General features: G+C 40.2%; 1 protein-coding gene across 1 annotated transcript in view; it reads left to right on the top strand.

Annotated features, from left to right (window-relative positions):
• NCOA2 (nuclear receptor coactivator 2) overlaps positions 1 to 23,594 on the top strand; it is a 193,612-nt gene that overhangs the window by 54,635 nt on the left and 115,383 nt on the right. The window contains exon 4 of the mRNA XM_057426226.1: positions 16,798 to 17,042. The gene's annotated coding sequence lies outside the window, so the exon portion shown is untranslated. The remainder of the gene's footprint in view (positions 1 to 16,797; positions 17,043 to 23,594) is intronic.

Raw genomic sequence — 23,594 nt, 5'->3', positions numbered from 1 at the left:
CACTCAGCTTTTTAGTTGGTCGGTACTAAATATGCATCTTTCTTGCATGTGCTCAGCTCTGGGCTGATCTGCAAAGATGCTGAGCACTCAGTCTTCTCAAGGAGAAGCTGTGCTTTGAGTCAGGAGATGATGTGCTTTGAATATTTAAATAAGCTAATTTCCTAAGTACTGTGGAAAATAAGGGCCTAAGTTTCCATAATAGCCACCTACATTTATATACTGCCTGTTGCTCATGCTGGAAGCAGGCATAATGCTTATCCTAAATGCAAATGACGCTGTAAGTGAAACAGGTCAACTTACTGATGAGCTTAATAGAAAGTTCTCTTGTGAAAGTAATACTCAATACCGAATACTTCTGACTACAGCAATAAATGGTGTGCGTAGTCATGCACTGGGCAATGAAAATGAGACAAAACATTGAACAGAGTGAATATTGTACTGAAGCACAGAGGGTAGCACAGTTGGAAAAAGGCACATATGTGGTTAAATGCATTATAATTCATTCATGTGAGGACACTTGATGTGATCAGGCAAGTTAAGTTAGGTCCTAACTGAAGAGCTTGGTTTTCTAGTGTACTTTTTTGGGGTAGTATACTAACATGGAAACAAAGTGAATAATATGATAATCCTTATTATCACATGAAACCTGTTTTTGATGGTGCTAAGCAATTTTGTGAGGGTTTTTCATGCTTTTTCTTCTTGTGGTTTTATAACTGGACTCTGTTGAATGCTGAAAAGTTTTATGTGGCTGGAAAGGAAGCAGTGTCTCTTTCAAGATACGAAGTTAACAGCAGAAAGCTGTAGCCCTAGGATTGCTGACTTCCACTTGCTGTCTGCAGATGGTTTTAATGGCATTAGTCTCCTGCAGATACTCAGTTACACTCATGGCAAATTAACTATTATCTTGTAACTGGTTATAAATACCAAGGGATAAAACAACTCCAAAGAAACTCATTTATGGTTGGAACCCCAAGTCCTCAACTGTAAATATTAAATGCTTAATTTCATTCCCCTGTCAGTCTCAGTTCATTGCCTTCAGCATTTTGTCAGCTCTTTTGGGTGATGGAACCCAAAATACATTCATTGTCTGAGAAGAAGGGTTCTGGGGCACGATGAGGACCTATCAATGCAACTAAGTACAGAACTTGTTGATACTCAAAAATGTGGGTATAGAGAGGTTTATTCTATCTCTGTAGCTAAGTGCACACACTTTTATTTTATTTTATTTTATTTTATTTTATTTTATTTTATTTTAATTTATTTTATTTTATTTTTTTTTTTTTTTTTTTTTTTTTTTTTTTATGTCCTTTGAGAAAAATCTTACAAGCTCAGAAAGAAAATTGCTGCTTTGGAACTGAAATGAACAGTTCAGAATGGCCATAGTAGAAAAGATTTGTATGGCAACAGAGTTTGGTTAGAAGTCTATGTACCGTGTACCTTTTCCTTCCCCCTCTAATAAACCACCAAAATCTTCATTAGCTGCAGTACTTGTGCACACCCAGAAGTGAGTTATCAGATCATCTTAAGTAGATGGTGTGTATGTAGCAGAAAGGAAACCAGTCTAAGACAGATCACACAGTTTTTTTGTTGTGCTCTGCCGTGTGAAGGGAAGCTCTGCAGTTCCAGAAATCTAGATGTGTCCATAGTAAATTAAAATGTATCGAATATCCAAGATTAAAATTAGTAAATAAGTAAGTATTAACCAGTATCACTTGGGGTTGGCTCTTTCTGGTGTTTTTCTCCTTGAAATAAAATTATCAGTTTGTTCTGATGATCTAAAAGTCCAAAGGTGGACAGCCAAGAGAAGATGAGGGAGTAAGCAATTGCAGTGACCATGAAAGATAATGTGCACACTGGAAGAAATGCTATGCTTTCAATGGCTAGTACTGTCATATACAGAGACCATATAATGTAATTTTAATATTTAAACTTTGCTGTTCCATTGTCAAATTTTACAGCTCCATTGCCAAAACACTCTATTAAAAAGACAATTTTGTTTAATAAATGAACTAATTTTGCTCAGAACAACTTCAGCAAATGGGTAATTAATCAGCATGATGGAAGAACTATGAAAATTTTTGCATGCATTATTGATAGTGACAGCCAAAAAAATCACAAGTAAACAGTAAGGGACAGCTGATTTGAGATTAATTGATATACAAATACTTTATATGTTGAAAGCATGTTTTCAAGCAGCTGCTTGCTTTGTAATTTTAGGTAGTGTTTTAGAATTTAATTCTAAATATGTTAACAATTGCTGCATGAAAAATACAGTTGTTAGATCAGTATTTCCAAAATGTCGCTTTAGGTGTGTTTTCATTCAGGGTCTCAGCCTCGTCTCTTGATAATCTTTGATGCTTGTGACCAGGTGTTCTCTGAGCATCCCACTGCCTCTTTTGAGATTATTTACCTAAAACTAGGTGTGTTTATGTCTATATTTTGAAGCAGAAATAGATAAAGACTTAAAAGTGACATTTTGGCATTAGTGCAGATGCTTCTTGCAGAGAAAGCACTATTGAGAAAACTCAAGGTCAAACTCCCTGACCTTATTTGTTAATGTTGCTGCTGTTAACTGAACTCTGTACAGCCACATTCTCTTGTGCGCTTACTACTGTTGCCATTCCTACTTGAGATTTCTCTTCTAGTTCTGGGTGTCTTTAGCACATCTCTGAATGAGGACTCAAACCCAAATTGCTACTTTTCTATGTGAGAGATTTTGAGCAAAGTTTTTTTTCTCCCTCTTCTGAACTGTTTTAAAGACTGGTTTAGAAACTCCACACTGCTGCATCTCAGTCAGAGTATAACCTTTTCTGGGTCCGGGTCCATTGCCAGCTTTAAAATTAAAATGAAAGTGAACATTTCTAGTCAGTTTAAATGTCTTGTGGGTTTTTTAATGTTATATTTAAACGTACATGTAATGACTATTTAGTTTTGCCTCCCCTTTTTTCCTATTCCAAGGAAGCTCATATGGTCAGGTATTTAAAAATAACCCTCTGAGAAAAACTCCTAGAGTCATTTACTCATGCAAAGACCCAGCTGAGATTAGACTAATGTTAAGCCATGGAAAGCATTGGGTTGCTGCTTCCGCCTCTCTGGGCGAGGCCTGCGACGCTGCATTGGTGATGCTCTGTTCTCATGCCTGTCCATCAGCCAGCCTCTGGCTCATCACGACACCAGAATGTTCCTGCAACAAGCATGACTGGCTGACTCTCTTGCCTTGTCTGTTACACCATAGCTTTCAAATAACTTGTCTTTCCCAGCTGGGCGATAGCTGTGCAGCAGCCTTTCCTTGAGCCCCATAACCTCTCCTGTAGCTTTCCCTATAGCCTTCCCTGCTGGGTCCATGTCTGCTTCTTCCCTAAAAAAATATGAACATAATCTTCTTAAGACTTTGAACACACACGGACTATATTTCTGACACATTTATTAATAAGAATACTTGTCACTGCTTTAATGATGATATTAGTATCGTTTGTTTTCTCCAGGGCAGTGGCTACTAAAGTTGCTGCTAGTAGCTCTGGAGTGGGTATGAGTGCGAGCCATTACAGGGACCCTTACAGGACAGTATTCAGAGGTACTCAATCAAGCAGGATTCATTCCTGGGTTTAGTTATGTGGTAGGCTTGTATTTGCATACAGATTTCCTTTGTTTTTCCATGAATCTGTTCTGACTAATCCTTTGGCCTGTATTTCATTAAAAGTGTTGACTGCAGAATGATGGTTTTGGTAACAGATGAAACAAAACTTTTCCTTTTTTTCCTTTGCATGTGCATGTACAAAATAAAAAGTACAGGATGACCTTTTTATTTGATAATTGCATATGTGCTTGACTTTGATAGGAAAGCCATAGTCTAAGAATACGATTCACTGGTCTTTTTGTAAATCAATGCCAGTGTGGTGCATCAGTTCTTACTCCCACTTATCCTCTTTATTCTCTCCCCTTCCCATCCCCCTCTACTCCCTCCCTATTTTTAGAGGCAACACAAAGCTGTTTTGCTTCAAATGAGGGACAAAGATTAGGAGAGTTTGAATGTTTTGCAGCAGATTTCTAAAAGGCCGATGAGCCGGTTTTGTACATTGTACTCCTAAAATGGTGCTAAAATATTTCTATGTTGTATTCAGAAATGTTGGCTTTGTTTACTGCTAAAATTTTTAATCCTGGCCCTCAAGCTATCTGCAAATTATGATTGAAGTTTGAATTGTGGCAGATCTGTTTGTGAGGAGTACAGATTTGCTCTCCTCCATACGAGAAACAGTGCTGTGTAATGTTCCCTGTGCTTTTGTGCAAATAAAACTAAGTTCAGAGTCTCTGCGCTCGTGTGATCTGCAGACTGCATGGTGAGGAGAGGAGTATTAAAGAGGACTGTTTATGTGGTGGTGATAAAAATCACACCTACTTTCAGGAGACCTAAAGACCCTGCAGATTTTATTAAACTTTGAAGAAAATCATATGCATGTTTGCATGCTTATCTGAATTGATAAGTATATGTAACTTGCATGGAAGGATGTTGTTAAGACTGTTGATGTTCATGTGTGTGTCAGATGCACTTTTGCAGCATTGCAAACTTAGTACTGAGTGAGGACACTAGACCTTTAGCTTATGCGAATTGTACTGAATGTTTCATAAGAATTAGTTGTAACTAATTATTTACAGCACTTAGTAATGTGGGAAACATATGTGAGTTAGTTTGCAGTTCTTTTTATCGTAAAGAATGCAATAGAATCCATTGGTAAAAAAATGGGACAATTAAAGCCAAGTGCTCTCAGTACAGACAGATACAGGGCCAGGAGTTTAGCAGGAATATTTCAGTTGAACAGAATTATTAATTCTTTCAATTTTAAAGTCTGAAATAAAGAAGTGTTGTGGGTGCTGTTATTCATAACTTCTGCTCTAGAAAATGTAAGAATGTGATGTTGGGTGTGTTTACTGAAAACTGAAGTTTAATATTTTTCCCTGGTTGTAATACAGCGTGCACCTGATTTAATGTGCAAAGTACCTTTTTACCAAGGCAGAACATTTTAATAATTTCATCAAAGCCATCTAGGAACCCACCTTTGTTGCAGTTAAAAGCAAGTCAATCACTTCACCATGGTAGGGTTTTTTTCCTTCCTGAAAGCCCTGTCCTTCTGGAGAAAAAAATCATTCTTCTATATCAGGTTGCCATCAGCACCCTTTCAGCTTAAGGCCTTGCTCTGTCTGCCCCACGACAAGTTCTGGCTACCCTGCAATCACGAGTGAGGTGGTGAAACTGGCACTTTAAGTAGCATGGGTGCACAACAGTGAGGCATGGAGAAGAGTTATTAAAATTTAAATAGTTATCCAGCTTGTTCATCCACCATTGTAGGAGATCTTGTTTTATATCTTTATGCAAAGCTCATCTGGAGGTGGGGAGGCGGGGGGAAGATATCTTTGATTTTAAGAAGAATTTAATTTGGCACTGCCACTGCTTGGTTGTTCTTTCCCCTGTATTGAACTGTCAGTTCAGGTTTTTGCTCTCTTTTAAAAAGGGTTGCAGTAGCACTTAACTGGAAGACACCAAAGGTTCATCTCTTGTGAAGTTGATACTGGTAACAGGTTGTAAAGAATTGTGGAATCTACACATGGGTGAACGGATCTGGGCTTTTACAAAGCAGGTTTGACACCCGGCCAGCTTTGTTCTCTGTAGACCTAATAAATGAAAGAGATTTTTCCACTGTCCTGTCACAGAAAACAAAAATGCAGCTTACTGAATTGGCTGTTCACTGCCAGTGTAGGAAAAAATTGTCATTTTCTTGCCCTATATAATAAAAGCAGTACTAATTAGTAGAAAGCTGTAAAACAATCTCATACGCTTTCAAAGAATTCTTTATTATTATATATGATTGTGATAAGAACTTCTAAGAACCTTAAAGGTTGTTAAACTTCTGCAGTCAAATTGCATATATTCAGGCAGCTTTTAAGCAGACAGGAGTTGTTACCAAAGTCTCTTTCAGAGTTTGCAGACTCATTTCTGACATCTCTTATGAAAGCAAAATAGTCCTTTTTTTTAAACTCAAAATAAACCTGTAATTGGTTTATAGGGCCTTGCTCTCAAGTTGATGGCGTTTCTCTCCGTCTGGGATGCAGAAGGAAGAACAGGGGAAAGAGGAGAGCCCTTTGCATCTGGTTAGCAGGCCCAGCTCTGTAATTGCTTGGAGATCAAAGAATCATTTGATGGTGGCCATTAACACCTTCCAGGATAATATCCTCAGCTCCCTCTCTACCATCCTCCCTAGAGCAGCTCAAAAAGTTGGCACTTTGAAAGATCTGCCTCCTGCACAGAAGAAAGATATATTGGAATGAGGATTTGGGGTGCATGGGAAGTGGGATGAAAGAGGACATAGAAGAAATTTGGTGTGGGGAGCCCTAGTGTTACCAAAGGATGATTTACAAAACCTCTTGCAGGCTATTGGTAGGAATGGGAGGCTGATCATCCTGCAAGAGGAGAAAAATAGATAGTTAGGCATGCCAACTGGCCAGTTATTAAAAAGAAAAACGCATCTGAAGATTACTGGTTGCATGCTCAGATGCTCTGTGTGCGTGCAGTGGCATGAGCCATGCCAAGGGTACTGCACAGATGTGGTGCAAGGGTTGCAGGCCTGTAGGGCTGTGGCCAGGCATGTGCATCCGTGTTTCCGCGCAGCCCCTGGTGGAGTGGCCACTTGGAAAACTGGAAAATTCAGTCATCTTGTTTGCAGTCATTAAGGCAGCAGTAAAACTGGCCTGCCTGGTTACAAACCAGTTGCGTAGCAGTCAGGTAAAAGGCCCTTAGCTTCCCAAAGAGTGGCTGAAGGGAGGAGGAGTGCTCATGTGACTCAAGGAGCGGATGAGGTGGGTCAAGAGTCTGGGAAATAGAGGAGGACGGAAATGTGGTGTGGGGGTGTTCAGGGTGCTCTGAAGAGGTGCGATGGTTTCTTTGCACCCTACCTTGCATGAGAGCATTACTTTAACTTGGTGAAAGCTGTGGACTGCAGTTGCACTAGGCTGTAGATACGGCAGCTTTTCCATTTGCTTCCACTTGCGCTTCAGGAGCACTTGAAACAAAATATTCTCTCTCTTGTGGGAGATGCAGTTTATTCCATTTGTATTCAGCAGAAACAAAAGCAGTTCCCTCATTTTTGGGGGTGTCTGCAGAAAGATCCTAGCACCAAAGAAGAAAATGAGTCATGAAATTTAGTCATAAAATCAGAGCTGGCTTGATTTTTTGAACAAACCAGTAGCAATTGTGGGGCTTTTTTTTTTTTTTCTTTTTTCTTAGCCAGAAGTAGAAATTTTATATATATATATATATATACATATATGTATGCTATCTATTGTATAACAGATGTAAATATATAGCTATATTTTGTAGTTTTATATATATACGCATGTGTGTATATCTATATAAATGCATATACATAGTATGGGCTACCTTTTTAGTAAACTGAGTAGAATTATTTAATTTTAACCTTGTATTTAGATGCTGTACATTCTTTTTGATTCAGAAATTCAGGGGATTAATGTATAATAATTCTCTGTTTCTGTGTTGTAACTGCCACTGAAGGTAAGTATTAAAACCATTTCACGTTTGGAGAGATTATGTGATAAAGAAGCTGTTGCTTCATGAATTACACAGTGAGTTGCTGGTGAGTTGGCGTAAAGGAAGGAAAAAAGATGCTTGGCAAGAAATCCAAAAATAATAGAAACCAGGCAGCCCAGTTTAAACCAAAATACTGAAGTTACTGTAGTTTTTTCCTCTTTGCTGAAAGACTTACAAATACTTCCAGAACTGCTGCACTATCTAGTTTGAAGTGTATTAAGTGTGTGGTGTTCATGGTGACCAGCCTCACTGTCTGAAGAGGAGAGCAGTACCACTGAGGCCATAGATTGAGGATTGCTCTGGCTATCAGCTGTACTGGGTTTTTTTTTTCAGTTCATGCACAAGGACACAGACCAGGCAAGCTTTATCACTAGGTGCATCCATAAGTTTCTGAGGGTGTTGTCGTCCTCCCCCGTCCTCTCCCCTCCAAAACTTTCTTGCTGGCTGCTGCTATAACCTGGTGAATTTTAGGAATTTATGTTTATGGTGTATGATACAGTTCTGCCAGACTAGCTATAGACCACTTACTATGGCTATCAACCATGGATTATGGTTTGGAAACTGCTGTTTGGGGTATTCAGAGATTCTTCACACTCAGTAGGAGGGAAGCAGGAGATGGCAGTAGTTATTGGGCAGTAGAGATATCTGTTTTAGAGGGGCTGTTCAGGTTAGTCAGGTGCACTCACCTGACAGCAAACATAGTCTTTGGGCTAGCAAGTATTGATCTATCTATGCAAACTGGAGAAGCATCAACAGTTGAATGAGAAGGTTTGGTGTGCAGGATAAATTAACATAATCTGGTAGAGGAAGAAAACTGGTTACTTCTGGAAATCAAAGTCTTTTTTCTTGTTATCTTGTCCACAGTCTTGGCCAGGTTGTTGGCCAGGTTGTTCCTCCATGTTGCCGGCTGTAAAACTTTTCTCACCCCTTTATGAACTGGTTTAATTCATTAATTTTAGGAAAAAAGTAAATGGTTTTATGCTAAATTAGTGAACTGAGCAGGTTTACTAAAGGATAGGATGGATGCAAGGGAAGGGATTGGAACACAAAAACCTTTTAATAGTTAGCTGTTAGGTTGGCTTAGCACCCTGGCGTAACAGCACACTTTAGACACTTCTGTCCAGAATAACGTGGTGGTGTTTGGGGTATTTCCATGAGAGGAAAGATTTGTGGGTTCAAACACGAGATCTCAAAAAGCAGATTATTAAGTTTTACAAATGTAGCCCAGGGAGCAGAGGAGAAATCAGCATATTAGATCAGAGCTGTCAAGCTTTGAGGCACCAAACCCTCATTTGCTCACATAGTATCTGTCAGAAAATATGCTCTACTCCTTCTCATCATGGATTTTGGGCTCAAAACCTACAATTTCTAAAGCTAAGCACACTACTGGAGTAGCAAGATGGTGTAAAAAAAGAGGACATTTTATTCAAAGAGTCTCACAAATGAGGCACAAACTATAATAAAATTTAATGATCAGTATTATACTAAGGAACCTGTGCATCACATACATTTTGTATGTTTGGGAGCAATAAAATTTGTCAGTTTTAATTTATTTTAATCCTATGCTCTCTGGAGAACTGTCTTATGTCTTTGGCAAATGTATGAATTTCATCATGTATTTTTGGATTTCTGAAAGTTACCTAGATGAAAACTAAAGCATAATTTAAAACTAGTCATAAAACCCTATAGCAAGAGGGGGTTAGCTCACAAAAACAAATGGCCACAGCGTATTCCTGGCCATGATAATAAGAGTGGGATAACTTTAAAGGGTTTGCTTTGGTACAGTACTGCCAAATGTGTGCCAGGAGTCATCTTCACTCTGACATATGTCCTAAGAGCTAGTTCAGTGGCCAGAAAATACTACAGGTGTATTTGCATTTATTCAAAGGACTTTCTGTTAGCTTTTATGCAATATATCCTTATGTATGTGCTGTTACTCAGTTTTGATTTTATAACTCTGTGATTTAATTAAAAGAAACACCAAACAACAAACCCACACATAAGTATATAACTTCAGTTTTTCACAAATCTGAGACTCGAGTGCATTATTTTGAAAACTTAACAGACTATAACTGTATTTATTTTAGTTGATACCATATGGATAACGTACTACTATATAACCTTTACTAGCTTTGTAGCTATTTTTGGCATTGTCATTCATAAACTAAGATAAACATTCTTAAAGTGCATGAAGCGGGGTGAGTTTAAATACTGGTCTAAAATAAGTGCTTATGAAATGACCAACTTCAGGTCAGTCACAACAGCGCTTAAGGTGCTGGAAACTGACCTAAGAAAGTCAGTGGGGCACAGTAGCTGATGCCCATAAAGCTGTGATACTTTCACTCATTTTGTACTCAGTGTTTCCCTAGGTGCTTGGTAAAGAATGGAAGATGCTTTCAACCTTAAAAATATTTAACTGAAGCTAAATTCCCTTGGACTTGCAATGAGGAATGGGTTAGCAGTAGAGAGTTGGTGTTGTGCGTGTTTATTGCATCAGACTTGGCTTACAAAACACAGGCTTCTTTTTATACGATGATGAGCCATAAAATTAAGGATGCTGTGCCCCAGCAGTAGGAAGTTGTAGGTGCTGTTGTCAGTATTGGTAACTCAAGATTTCTTTAAATTTATTTTTTTTATATTATGCCCCAAGTCAATAAAATCAATGGGGTACAGGTATAAGGTTTTTAATTCCATTTCAGTCTACTTTTCAGTGTGAGGACAAGCTGTGAGCAGCTGTGTTCAATGTATTGTGGAGCAGTAACCTGAGTGTGGGAGTCTGTTTATTTGCCTAAGAACCATAATGTTTTATACTGAACTCGTTGTATTATATTATTTGAACAGATTGAAATAAAAGAGTAAACTACACTATACATGTTGATCAGTGCCTGAACTAGTTTTTGTGTTGATGCTAATGTAGCAGTAGTTGTACTCTGCAATTCTTTCAGATACTTCTTGAAATCAGAACGAGAAAGTAATAGAGGAGCCAACAAGGAGAGGTGCCATGCTTGACCTCATGTTCCCCAACAGGGAAGGGCTTGTTGGAAATGTGACGCTCCAGGGCAGCCTTGGTTGCAGAGATAATGATATGGTCGAATTTGAGATCCTCAGGACAGTGAGAAAAGTGTGCGGCAAGCTCACTGCCCTGGACTTCAAGAGAGCAGAATTTGGTCTCTTCAGGAACCTGCTTAGGAAGGTTCCATGGGATATAGCCCTAGAGGGCAGGGAGGCCCAAGACTCTTGGTTGATATTCAAGGATCAACTACTGCAAGCTCAGGAGTGTTGCATCTCAACTAGAAGGAAGTGCAGCAGGAGGGCCAGGAGAGCTCCTTGGATGGATAAGGAGCTCCTGAGGAAACTTCGAAGGAAAAAAAGAGGCTTATAAAAGGTGGAAGCAAGGACAGGCGGCTTCGTAAGAATACAGGGATGTTGTCTGGGAAGCTAGGGACCAGGTTAGGAAAGCTAAGGCCCAGTTAGTATTAAACTTGACTAGGGATGTTAAGGATAACAGAAAGGGATTCTATAGGTGCATAAGGAATAAAAGACAGACTAGGGACAACGTAGACCCTCTCCAGAAGCTCTCAGGAGAACTGGCTACACAGGATTTGGAGAAGGCTGAGGTTCTGAATGACTTCTTTGCCTCAGTCTTCACTGGCAAAGGCTCTGACCACACCACCCAAGTCCTGGAAAGCAGGCGCAGGGACTGTGAGAATGAAGACCCTAGGCCCACTGTAGGAGAGGATCTGGTTCGAGACCATCTTAAGAACCTGAACGTGCACAAGTCCATGGGACCTGATGAAATCCATCTGCGAGTCCTGAAGGAGCTGGCAAATGAAGTTGCTGAGACACTGTCCATCATATTTGAAAAATCATGGCAGTCAGGTGAAGTTCCCGACGAATGAAAAAAGGGAAATATAACCCCCATTTTCAAGAAGGGGAAAATGGATGACCCGGGGAATTACAGACCAGTCAGTCTCACCTCTGTGCCTGGCAAAATCTTGGAGCAGATTCTGCTGGAAGGCATGCTAAGGCACATGAAAAACAACAAGGTGCTTGGTGACAGCCAGCATGGCTTCACTAGGGGAAATCCTGCCTGACCAATTTGGTGGCCTTCTGTGATGAGGCTACAGAACTGGTGGACAGGGGCAGAGCAGTTGATGTCATCTACCTGGACTTGTGTAAAGCATTTGACACTGTCCCACACAACATCCTTGTCTCTAAATTGGAGCGACATCAATTTGATGGATGGACCACTCGGTGGATAAAGAACTGGCTGGATGGCCGCATGCAAAGAGTTGTAGTCAATGGCTCAATGTCCAGCTGGAGACCAGTAATGAGTGGTGTCCCTCAGGGATCTGTGTTGGGACCGGTCTTGTTTAACATCTTCGTCGCTGACATGGACAATGGGATTGAGTGCGCCCGCAGCAAGTTTGCCGACGACACCAAGCTGTGTGGTTCGGTTGATATGCTGGAAGGAAGGAATGCCATCCAGAGGGACCTCGACACACTTGTAAGGTGGGCTGATGAAGTTTAATGATGCCAATGATGGAGTTTAACCATGCCAAGTACAAAGTCCTACACCTGGGTGGGAGCAATCCCAGGCACAGCTTCAGGTTGGGCATAGAAGAGATTCAGAGCAGCCCTGCAGAGGAGGACTTGGGGGTGTTGGTCGATGAGAAAATGAACATGAGCCGGCAGTGTGCGCTCGCAGCCCAGAAAGCCAACCGTATCCTGGGCTGCACCAAAAGGAGCATGACCAGCAGGTCAAAGGAGATGATCCTGCCCCTCTACTCTGCTCTCATGAGACCTCACTTGGAGTATTGTGTGCAATTCTGGTGTCCTCAACATAAAAAGGACATGGAACTGTTGGAACAAGTCCAGAGGGGTGCCACGAGGATGATCAGGGGACTGGAGCACCTCCCGTATTAGGACAGGCTGAGAAAGTTGGGGCTGTTCAGCCTGGAGAAGAGAAGGCTGCGTGGAGACCTCATAGCAGCCTTCCAGTATCTGAAGGGGGGCCCTTTAATGATGCTGGGAAGGGACTCTGCATTAGAGACTGTAGCGCTAGGACAAGGGGTAACGGGTTAAAACTTAAACAGGGGAAGTTTAGATTGGATATAAGGAAGAAGTTCTTTACTATAAGGGTGGTGAGGCACTGGAATGGGTTACCCAGGGAAGTTGTGAATGCTCCATCCCTGGTGGTGTTCAAGGCCAGGTTAGACAAAGCCTTGGGTGTCACTTAGTGAAGTGTGTCCCTGTCTATGGCAGGGGGGTTGGAACTAGATGATCTGAAGGTTGTTTCCAACCCTAAGTATTCTATGATTTGGAGATTTTGATGATTGAAAGTTCTAGTTTTGTAGGAAATTATGTTCCTTGTGATGATTTAAAGAACATCCCTAGACAAACTTATTAATAACAGAATTAATTTTACTATGTAGAGAAGAATCCCTCATCAAATTATGCCAGTACGCTGGTCATAGCATATTCAGTCTTTGGTGTGGCTTTTGTGATAACTGTATTAGAAATAAAAATTTCCTGAAGGTGTTCAGGGTATAATTCTTACTTGAAAAATACAACTTAGGGAAACAAAAAAAAAGGAATCTTCTTACAAAGAATCAATGAATTAATGGTCTTGGATGAATCTTTGCTGTTGGGTAAGATGTTCAATACATTTCAGCTAGCTGGCTTAAGTCCTTGTGAGAATACACTTGTCCTAAGGATGATTAGTCTTTTTGATGATTAGTTCACTGCATTGAGCCTCACCTTTTTCCTGATGTATATAACAGGGTGCTTATATATTCACAAATCTTATATAAATACATGCAGTCCTAGATCCTTTTCAAGCGTTCCCATTATCAGTGTTTTATGACTTACTTTACATTAAAGCTTTCCTACTCGATGTAGTTTTAGCCCATAAGTATTAATTGTGATGACAAAATAATCAGATTAGGTAATGTGAAACAAACAGATATAATTTTTGGAGATCTGCTGGATTTCACATGAGTTTTTAGGAACACTATATAGCAGTCTTTAGGAACTGAATCTATCAGTTGCTTACAGTCGAAAGAGAGCTGCCAGTGTCTCATACTTCTGATCAGTTGGGCAATGCTGTATGAATGGAAATAGTTTCTTTTCCTTTTCCTTCATTGAAAAAAGTCCTTTGCTGACAGCAAATATGTTATACTCTGCCAAGTGAAATAGTGCATGAAATTCTGCTCTCTTTTTTAAAGAAGAAGTTTCATGTGGTTTCCATGATTGAACGTTAAAGTACTGAAGTTTCATTCAACCTAATTATATTTTTCATCTTTACTGGAACTAGTGATCAGAAAATTATTCTGACCTCAAAGAAAATAATCTAGCTATTATAGATGCTTGATAGCCAGTCTCTCTACTTAAATTTAATTGAAGGTATGATAAAATTATTTCTTAGTAATTTTTGAAATAGGAAATGTGCTTTTAATGCTTTGTTAGTTTTACACACTGGATTTGAAGCTTCTCAATTTATTTTTGTAAAAATAAACATGGATGTTCTAGGAGTTAGCATGTGGGTCGCATACATCTTTTGCCATAGTTAGTAACTGCTTTTTGAAAATTAGGTACATCAGATGTCTCTAGACAAAATATGATCTCACAGGAATAGTTAGCCATTCCTTGGAAATAATTATTTCTTATTGAAAAATAAACATCATAGTGCATTTAATCCAGTAATAATAATAATTTGGATCCATCCATGAGCATGTGATACTGCTTTTCTCTTTTCTTGGTCTCCTCTTCTGGACCATGCCTGTACAGAAGTATTTATAATAGCCATTGGGAAATTGTTGTTGTTTGCTATTAAGAGATCAGTAAAAAAACCCTGTAAATTGGATTTTGTTCTAAAAGAATGTGTTTGTTTTGAGAGGTTTTCTTCTTTCTGTATATTACTTGACAGTGTGTTTTTCATGCTGAGGTAAGTAACTAAATGGAGAAAAGGAAAGAAAAATTTTCCCAGGGTTTCATACAAGAAGATTTTTTCCTCTCTGGGCAGGGGCAGATGATCCACAAGCAGTAGTCTTGTAAGAAGTTACCCTCCCTCTTTGTAACTGATACATGACTGCTCCTCATTTAGTGGAAATGGGAAGTCAAATGGATGTGCTTAAATTAGCTCTGTTAGCTGTGTGTGGCCTTTATTGGGAATGAAGCTAACCTATTTTACTTCAGGTTTTCGTGACCTAGAAGTGTTTCCTGAGCAGCTGTAGAGTTTCAGGCAAGCATTAGTACCTCTAGGATTAAAATGGTGGCACCTGAAGGAATGCTAGCTGGACTGTGTGCTGTCACCTAATGTTAGAACAAGTCCAGAGGAAGCCACAAAGATGATCAGAGGGCTTGAGCACCTCTCCTATGAAGACAGGCTGAGAGAGTTGGGTTTGTTCAGCCTGGAGGAGGCTCCGGGAAACCTTATAACAGTCTTCCAGTACCTAAAGGGGAGCTGTAAGAAGTGACTTTTTATAATGGCATTTCCAGATTAGTGACAAGACAATGGGAAATGGCTTTAAAATGAACGAGGGTAGGTTAGATATTAGGAAGAAATTCTTTGCTGTGAGGGTGGTGAGGCACTGGCACAGATTGCCCAGAGAAGCTGTGGATGCCCCATCCCTGGCAGCGTTCAAGGCCAGGTTGGACGGAGCTTTGAGCAAATGGAAGGTGTCCCTGCCTACGATACAGGGGTTGGAGCTAGTTGAACTTTAAGGTCCCTTCCAACCCAAACCGTTCTATGATTTTATGCTGTTTGAGCATTGCTTGTAGGCATGCAATAAAACTGGCAGTGAAGACAAAGACAACTTCCATGGCGTTCACTCTGGCACTGTCCGTCTGCAGCCAATGCTCCTCAGTTTGACCACTGGTCTCAGGTGTTAATATTTGCACAGTTCTCATTTCAGTATACTGAGTGACTTAGGATATTATGGGCTGAAAGGCAAGTGCCAGAAATTGCAGTAAGGAAGGATGCCTGATACTTCCCAGCATAGGATGTTGGTTGGAGTTTTTTTATAACTCTGCAAAGCCTCTGGGGTAGGCAGTTGCGTGTAGTTTAATTTGTTTCCCTGCCAAAATTATTTAGCTATCTGTAAGAATATGTAGAAAAAGTTATTTCTCTTCTTTTAAAGAACCTTTTTTGGAAATGCTCCGTGTCCCTCCCTTTGAAGCAGAGCCTAGGAGTTTGATGGCAGTGTGGGAAGCACTGGAGATAGGCACTGAGGAAGAAGAGTGACTTATGAGTCATGGCTTTGCCTTTGTCAGCACTGTGAAAATCTCAGATCTAACCAAACTGTAACCTTTTAAAGAAAGCACCATTGTCACGTGCTGTCTTGAGCATGTGAGCACTGTATGGCCTGGAAGGGGAGGGGAAGGTTGAGCTGAGGGATGAAACTAATGCCTTGTACCCCAGCACCTGAGAGCCAGAAGAAGACTGGTGGGGCACTGGCATGCACAGGTCCCTGGCATGGTCCCAGTCCCAAAATACTGTAGACTGTGAACAGGGGAGATGGACATGGGGTAAGAGTGAGAGTTAATATGACGGTGTGCTTGGGAACAAAGGAGAGAAGAAGAAATGAGAGTCAAGGGGAGACTGTGGCACTGCCAGCTAAGCCTGGAATTGACAGAGCCAGGAGAGATGAAAACCCTTGGGATGGGGATGAGGAGAGACTTGGCATGGGTGCTGAAGGTAGGAATGAAGAAGTACTAGGGCTTGAATCAACATGGGCTGGAGGATATGGCTTGAGGAAAATGGGCAGAGGAGTTTCTTCTGGAAAGTCTTTTTCTATAGAGATCTTAGAATATAAATAAATACTCTTTGATTTCAGTAAAAGATCCTTGAAAATATGTTTTTAACCATCACCTATGGCTAGTCCCCATGCAGAAAACTGTTTTGCATTTGCAACTGGTTTACTCCCTTGCCACAAGAGCCGCATGGTATTTCTAAAGATTTCGGTCCCACTGCTGTTACTTGTAGGTGTCTGTGACTGCATCATACAAGGTGTGAGGTGTGAATTTCTTTTTCTAGAAGTGGTGAATGAAAACTTTTTGCAGTGTACAAGTGTCCAAGTCACAGAATGTCAATACTGAGATTGTCCTTGCAGAGCAATTTTTTTGGCCCCTCATGAGGAAGCCTTACAATTTAATGGTATCTACCTCCTGCTGACGTGCTGGGCTTTTTTTTCCCACAGGACCCCTGCCTTGTTCCCTGCACAGGATGGACTTGCTCTGGGAATGAATCTGGTTGATGCGGTGGAGAGAGCTGTTCTCTGTAGCACCCCTGCCTCACTTCCAGCAGAAGTCGGGACACGTGTGGCAGGCGAGGCAGGGGATTGCAGGAGGCAGAAGCCGCTCGGGTGCTCTGTGCAGCTGCATGCTGCCCTGGCAAACAGGACTCTCTTCCTGGCTGTGCTGCAGACTTCCTAGGTGATGCTAGGTAAGTTCCTCAATCCTGGCTTTTCTCATGTCTTTGCTAACTGGATATGTCTTGCTTTCTTGTGGGTGACTTGAGATTTTTGGATCTGATTTGGAAAAGTGCTGAGCACTGACAATTGCGAGTGAGGCAGTGGGGGTTGAGGTTTGAAAGTGCTATATAAAGCACAATGCAATGCTAAGTGCTGTTGAAAAAATTAGGTCTGAGTTACGCCAAACTGGAGACAAAGTTGTCTTCAGAACAGGAGAATCATTTTGACCTTAAAGCTGTCACTGCTTTCCTTAAGAATTCAGGAATAATAGGAATAGTTATTCTAAGAAGTAACAGAGTAACAGTAGGACTAACCATTATGTTGATGAAGCACTCAGCTGCAGCATTGAATTCACAAAGAAATTACTTGTTCCATCTTCCAAAGAAAATTTGACTAGCTTGCAGTAAATAAGGTATTGGACCATACACCAAATACCAAAGGTAAAACAGATTACTGTTTTGATTAGTGGTAATTCTGTATGCTGAGTGAAGCAGAGGTGCTGTGGAAATGGTATGACATAACTGCAGGTATACTGTGCCAAAGAAGCAAACAAAGGTGAAGTTTAGGTTTCTCTAAAATGTACTTCTGATATTTCCTTCTGTGAATGCTTGCCTCTGCAGATTGGTTTTAGTGTAGATGTTTGTATCACGTTATCTGATTTGGGGTGCACGAAGCACAGCATTTTTTGATACTGTGAGCTCAGATAATATATATACATAAAACCAAAATAACATGTAAATTCATCATTTGTTGCAGGCACATGCCTCTTGTGCCTGGTTACTGTATCAGATACAAAGTAGACAGTGTTTGTAATGCCCACTATCAGAATGGCTTGAGGTCAGAATTTCATCTGCAGTTCTTCAGGCTCAGGATTTGTATTTTCCCAGTGTGATGTCCGTAGCTAGCTACAATGCTGTTGTAATCAGTAGATAACAGAGAATTTTTTGGCAAAGGCACAGTTAAGCTAAATATTGTTTTAACTTAGCTAACCTGAGTGCAAAATATCTCACATTAGATCAGATTTTATGAATTAACCAAGAGCATGTCTTTGGTGCCTAGAAACATGGTGAGCATGTTTGCCAGATAAGCTGTTACACTCAATTGCAGGAGAGAGAGACAGTAAAAGCTATGAAGCTTTGATAATGGCTAAATATTATATTAAATACACAGAGTAAGAATGCATGTTCCCCTTCCAGCCTGCTTGTAGGGGATCTACTACATATGGCTCTTTGAAAGGCTGCAGTAATGCTTGAGGAGCCAAGCAGTATTTTTAAGTGCTGCTTTCTAAGAAAACCTGAGTTATTTTTGTTTGACTACTGCTGTGCAGTGTGAGTCGTGCTTTAAATCTTTCAACATAAACAAAAAAGGCAGGAGGGGGCATGGGGGAAACAATCTGCATTTTACAAGCAGAAGTTCAAAACTGAATTATTTGCTTTACCTAGAGCATTGAAAATTATGTTGCCATTAGACTGATGCAATAGCACGCATTAGGAAAGGATGGCACAATTCGCAGAGCCTGCTGGAGAAGAGCACGGGACTGGAACAGCAGGGTGTCATGGGCCTGCAGGGCAGCTCACTGGCAGACCTATGCTGTGAATATTATCGGGTAATATAGAGAGAGGAAAGCCAAGAAAAATACAAACTCTGCCCTTCCTGCGTATCCCATAAAATGGGGGGCCAGGGGGAGGAGGACGACTTGTTTTATCAATGCGCCTACTTTATTTCGGTAGCACATCTAATGTGGCAAGGAAAATGTTTTCTGTTACGTGAAAGAAGGAAAAAATGGAAATGGAAGCTAATTTTGAGCTAATACATTTGGAAAGCTGCTAATAATAGTGGAATTTTATTCAGCATGCTCTATTTCTACAATAGAAAGTAAAATTCCTTTGCGTTAACTGAAACATCTGTTGAACAAATTGGTTCAGTTTCATGAGTCTGTTACTAATTCTGAGAAGTAGATGGTGTTTTAAAAAACCTGTAGAGTTGGGGGGTTAGTGCCCATATTTATTTTCTTTTTTTTTTTGCTATTATTAAAGTAGGTCATTTTGAAGTGTTATGTTTTCATGAATACAGTAATACTGTGGTTAATATTTCTGGTATTTCAAGCTTTACTTTCATTTTAATGAGTTTTCTTCACTGCTTTTAATCAACATTATTAATATTCTTTAAAATTGTGGGTTTCCAGCCTTTTACCAGTGAAGTGACTGAATAATTTAAAAAAAAAAACAAACACCTCTTTTGGTGCATTTCTGTGTGTATTTCCATGTTTCTGCAGTTTTTTCTCCTCTGTTCTACTTACAAGTTTGAATGTTAATAGAATTTGAGTTGTCCTTATTCCTGTTTTCTCATTTGGACTAAATATTCTTTGGCTATAACTGCACAGCTGTGGGAAGAGTATTGGAGGTGACAAATTGGTTTATGGCTTCACATGGTAGAAACTAAGAATGTCATAAGAGTCAACGAGATGATGTCATATGAATTAATAGAAGAAAAAGGGAGAAATTAAAAACAGTTTCTAAGATTCTGTTCCCATGCGTCAGGAATGCCTTAATTTAATCTCATACATATACATGCATTTTAAAGCAGTTCAGGTTTCTCAGGTACATCTCCTATCAATATCATCACTGAAAGGAAATCACAAGTAAGTGTAATGTTAATATGCAAATCAAATTAAGTTCTGTGTGCTTTACTGTTAAACATGTAAAATCAATGCATGTTCTTCTGTACTGAGCTGTAATACATTTGAAGGGACATTTAAAGGGAAAAGCTGAATGTTTAATTTTGACAGATAATATATATTTTCTTTGTAGTGCATAAATAATGTAGCAAATACAAGACTGGCATTAAAGATGTACATTTAATGTGATTATAAGCTATGGCATTTTCAGCTTCGTAGTCAGTGTGTCTGTTTAGAGTAGTTCTGTGTATGAAAGATGTAAACAGAAGTTGATAATACTTTCTGGTGTTGCCTTAATAGATAAATTACTTTTTATTATGGCTCTTTTTGAAGGTTTAATATATGTTAACTATGTGGTAATTCATCTGTCTTCCTTTAAGTAGAAGGTAATGCAAGAATAAATAAGAGGGACATCAGTGAGGAATATCATTGCTTTTGAGGGATTGCTGGGTTGAGGAGAAATGGAGATGTATAGCCGAGTTTCGTGAAGGTGCATGTGAATACTGGGAGCACAAGGAGCTGCCCCACTGCTGATAAGATGTTCCAGACTCCCCTTATGTCAGCTTTGTCCTTGGTGTAGCTTGCTGAAGTTTCAGATGACGTGCATGAAATGAAGCGGGGGGGGAAGTTTTGTGGCTGAAGTTCTGTGCCAAGTCTTTTTGAAGTCTAATGCAGCAGCTGTGCTGTAGCTAAAGAAAGGCTTTCTTTGCCTCCATCCTAACATCTGCATGATCTTTAACAGCAGAATTGTTCCACTATGATGTATCGTTTAGCTAATCTGGGTTGCTTTCATTAAGTCTTTTTTCTGTTTTGTTTTTTCCCCCTTCTTAATTAGAAATGCTCACATTCCTTTTAGGAACAACTTTGCAAAGATCTGGACTTGAGTGCTTCTGTGTAGAAACAGTAAGACTGTTTCTACAAAAAAGTCAAAAGATGAGTTGATCTTTATATAGCTCAGTGAGGCTCTTGGGGAACTTTAGACTGCACCCCATTAGGATTTTAATTTGTCCTCCCTTGTTTGGAGGGCAGGGGCTGAACATGGGGCCAGTTTTTGTGGGGATGTCACAAATGTGGCATCATTGCAGCTAACTTTGGTCTAATGGGTTGCAGCCTCCCTTGCTGAGGTATTGCCCCCTCTCCCTGGTGCCAGTGTCACTGCAGTCGTGACTCTGGGGTGAGTTGGCTCAAGAAGCCAAACCAGTGGTCAGCTAACTGCATTTTTGTTTGGGTTACTTGGCTGGCTTTTTAACTCTTTGAACTTGCTAACTGCAGAATTAGACAAATGTCTGTGCTGAAGATGACCTAGAAAAGGGCCAGCCTCTTCTAGTTGCAAATCAGCTTGTCTGCCACTTCAAAACCATGCCTTGACTTGAGGCAGGAAGAAGGCAACCAAGGGAAGTTTTTTTAAGAAGGGCATGACTTACACTGTATACTGTGTTACTTTGAAAGTTAAGTGAAAGAAATCAAATCGCATGTAATTGAATTTGAAGTTTTAGCTTTAGCATTTCTTTTAGTTGGAGGTTTTTGCATAAGGACTTTTAAACTGAATCTATATTTTATGTTCTTCTAATTTGAGACTAAGAGGTTTGTAATTGTTCACTCCCTGATAGCACGGCAAAGCTGGCAAGTTCTTATAGTTAAAGGGTGGGATCTAATGGTCAGAAATAAGAGGTTGTGGTCTTGGAGAGCAAAACAAAGGTAGCAGAAATGCTGTCATTTGTCTGTGGTTTTGGTGATCTTGATTGTAAATATCCTGCATTTATAGGGGGTACTTGACGGTCAAGCAGTGTGTCATGAACTAAATCTGGAGGAATACATTGTAAATTAAATGTGGTTGGGTTTTTTGGTAAGTAAGAATTATCACATTTTATCATTAGGAATTACTGGATATGCATTTGCTTTTCAGTTGAACAATATGATCAGTCTTCATGCTGTAATCTTTGAGGAAAATGACTGTCAATGGAAAAGCAGAGGGCTGATTTATGTAACTGTACTCATTGCAGAAGTTGGTGTGCGAGATCCAATTAACATAAGTAGCAAAGTAAGAGAAAAGGCACGGGAAACTTATGCTGCTTATTAGGGTGTTAAATGTTATTTTCAAAATTATTTCTAGTTAAATAATGTTTTTCTTCGATTTATGCCAGGAGGACTGTGTTACTCCCTGGACTCATTGTCTATAAAATTGAACATATACATGCCACAATGAAGAATTAATACTGTACTGTGCAAAGTAACAAACCTGCTATTACAGATTACTTGAAATCCTGCATATTGAGTGGAAAAAGATAGATCTGACGATGTGTGTAATTCCTGCTCAGGGGAATGTGATGCGCCTGCCACCCTGTCCGAGCGTGACCGTGGCCATGTCACCAGGGACTGAGCATGCCCTGGGTGACAGCTGGGCATTTCAGTCTCACACATGGTAAACATATGTGTTTCCTAACGCCTAAGGAGTATGGTTAGGTCCTAGAAATAGAGGTGCTTGACAGCAGCAGTCCAATATATGCGGTTTATCTATATGTTTAAAAATAGCAAAATAAGATCTTAAGACTGGTCTTCAAAACTGAGCACATTTAATGCATTCTGGTTCTAGCAATGTTACCATGAAGTAAGGGCAAGCAGCCGAGGACTTGTTTCAAAAACAGGAAGTGCCCACATTTATATAAAATTGCGTAGTTTCAGCTGTCATAAATGTGGTTTCAATGCAGTTGCAGGAGTAAAGCCCAAAGTAGCTATAACCAGCTTACTTCCTCTTCCAGTCAAAGTGCAAATAGCCATATAATTAACAATCTGTGGCTCATTTTCTCTAGCTGGGTTAAGTATTCTGTTTCGCCTGTTCAGTCACCATATAAACAGAGGGAACTTGACTTGCTTAAGAGCATTTTAAAACACACATATTCTGGGTCATAACCAGATCTGCAGATTCACAAAACAGGATCTTTGATTGCCCCTCGAACTTGGCAGCAACAATAAGACCTGTGAGTGTGGCTGGCGCACTGCCAGGCTCCTTGGAGAAGAGCGAGCCTTGCCAAGTTGGCTTCTTGCCATGGTAAACTGCATGGGGCAGCAAAACCTGCTGCAGAGCTGGTAGACAGTTCTTCTCTTTAGGGACTTCCCTTCTTACATTCCATTGCAAATTGGCTTTATTCAAAGTCTTTTATCGTTAATTTTTTGAGGGCTGATTGCTCAGCTTTTTTGGACAGCTTTTTTTCCAAGTTAATTCACCCATCCTGCCTCTGAGTCTCCTCATGCACTTACTATGGCAGAAAAGCATGAGTACAAAGGATAAGAAAGCATTCCTCTTCCTCTCCTGTCCATTCTCACGTTGATTCAAATATGTTTTAGGCTGCTTGGGGCCTTTGAGGAGAGACATATACATTTCATCCACAAAAAGCCTGTCATCACTTCTCTGGCTCTGCTGATAGCAGGCACGGGCAGCAAATCATAGAATCACAGAATCATAAAGTGGGCTGGGTTGGAAAGCATCTTAAGATCATCTAGTTCCAGCCACTCCTCCCACTAGACTAGGTTGCTCAAGGCCCTGTCCAGCCTGGCCTTGAATACCTACTCTGCTTGCTACGAAGAGCCGGTGAGGAGCCTTTCCATAGAAAAGGAGATCTCCAGGGGAGTTTCTCCTGGGAAACTCTGCTTGGTTACTGAAGCTGCAGCACCTGCTGCATATGGTTATCAATGGTGGGTGTTTTCTTCTTTGTGTCAGATCCTTGGAGAGAGGCTTTTTTTCATGTGAGAGGTAGCACAGCATTTTGCAAAGACCTTACTCTGTCCTATACATAATATGAAACATTTCCCTTCCCTTTCCTAGCTTTCTGTTTAAACTAACAAATAA

This window comes from Pezoporus wallicus, unplaced genomic scaffold, assembly GCF_028554395.1.
Source record: "Pezoporus wallicus isolate ANWC-B61680 ecotype Strahan unplaced genomic scaffold, APGP_CSIRO_Pwel_v1 contig_4131, whole genome shotgun sequence".
NCBI classification, from domain to species: Eukaryota; Metazoa; Chordata; class Aves; order Psittaciformes; family Psittacidae; genus Pezoporus; species Pezoporus wallicus.
This window is presented reverse-complemented; position numbering and strand designations above follow the sequence as displayed.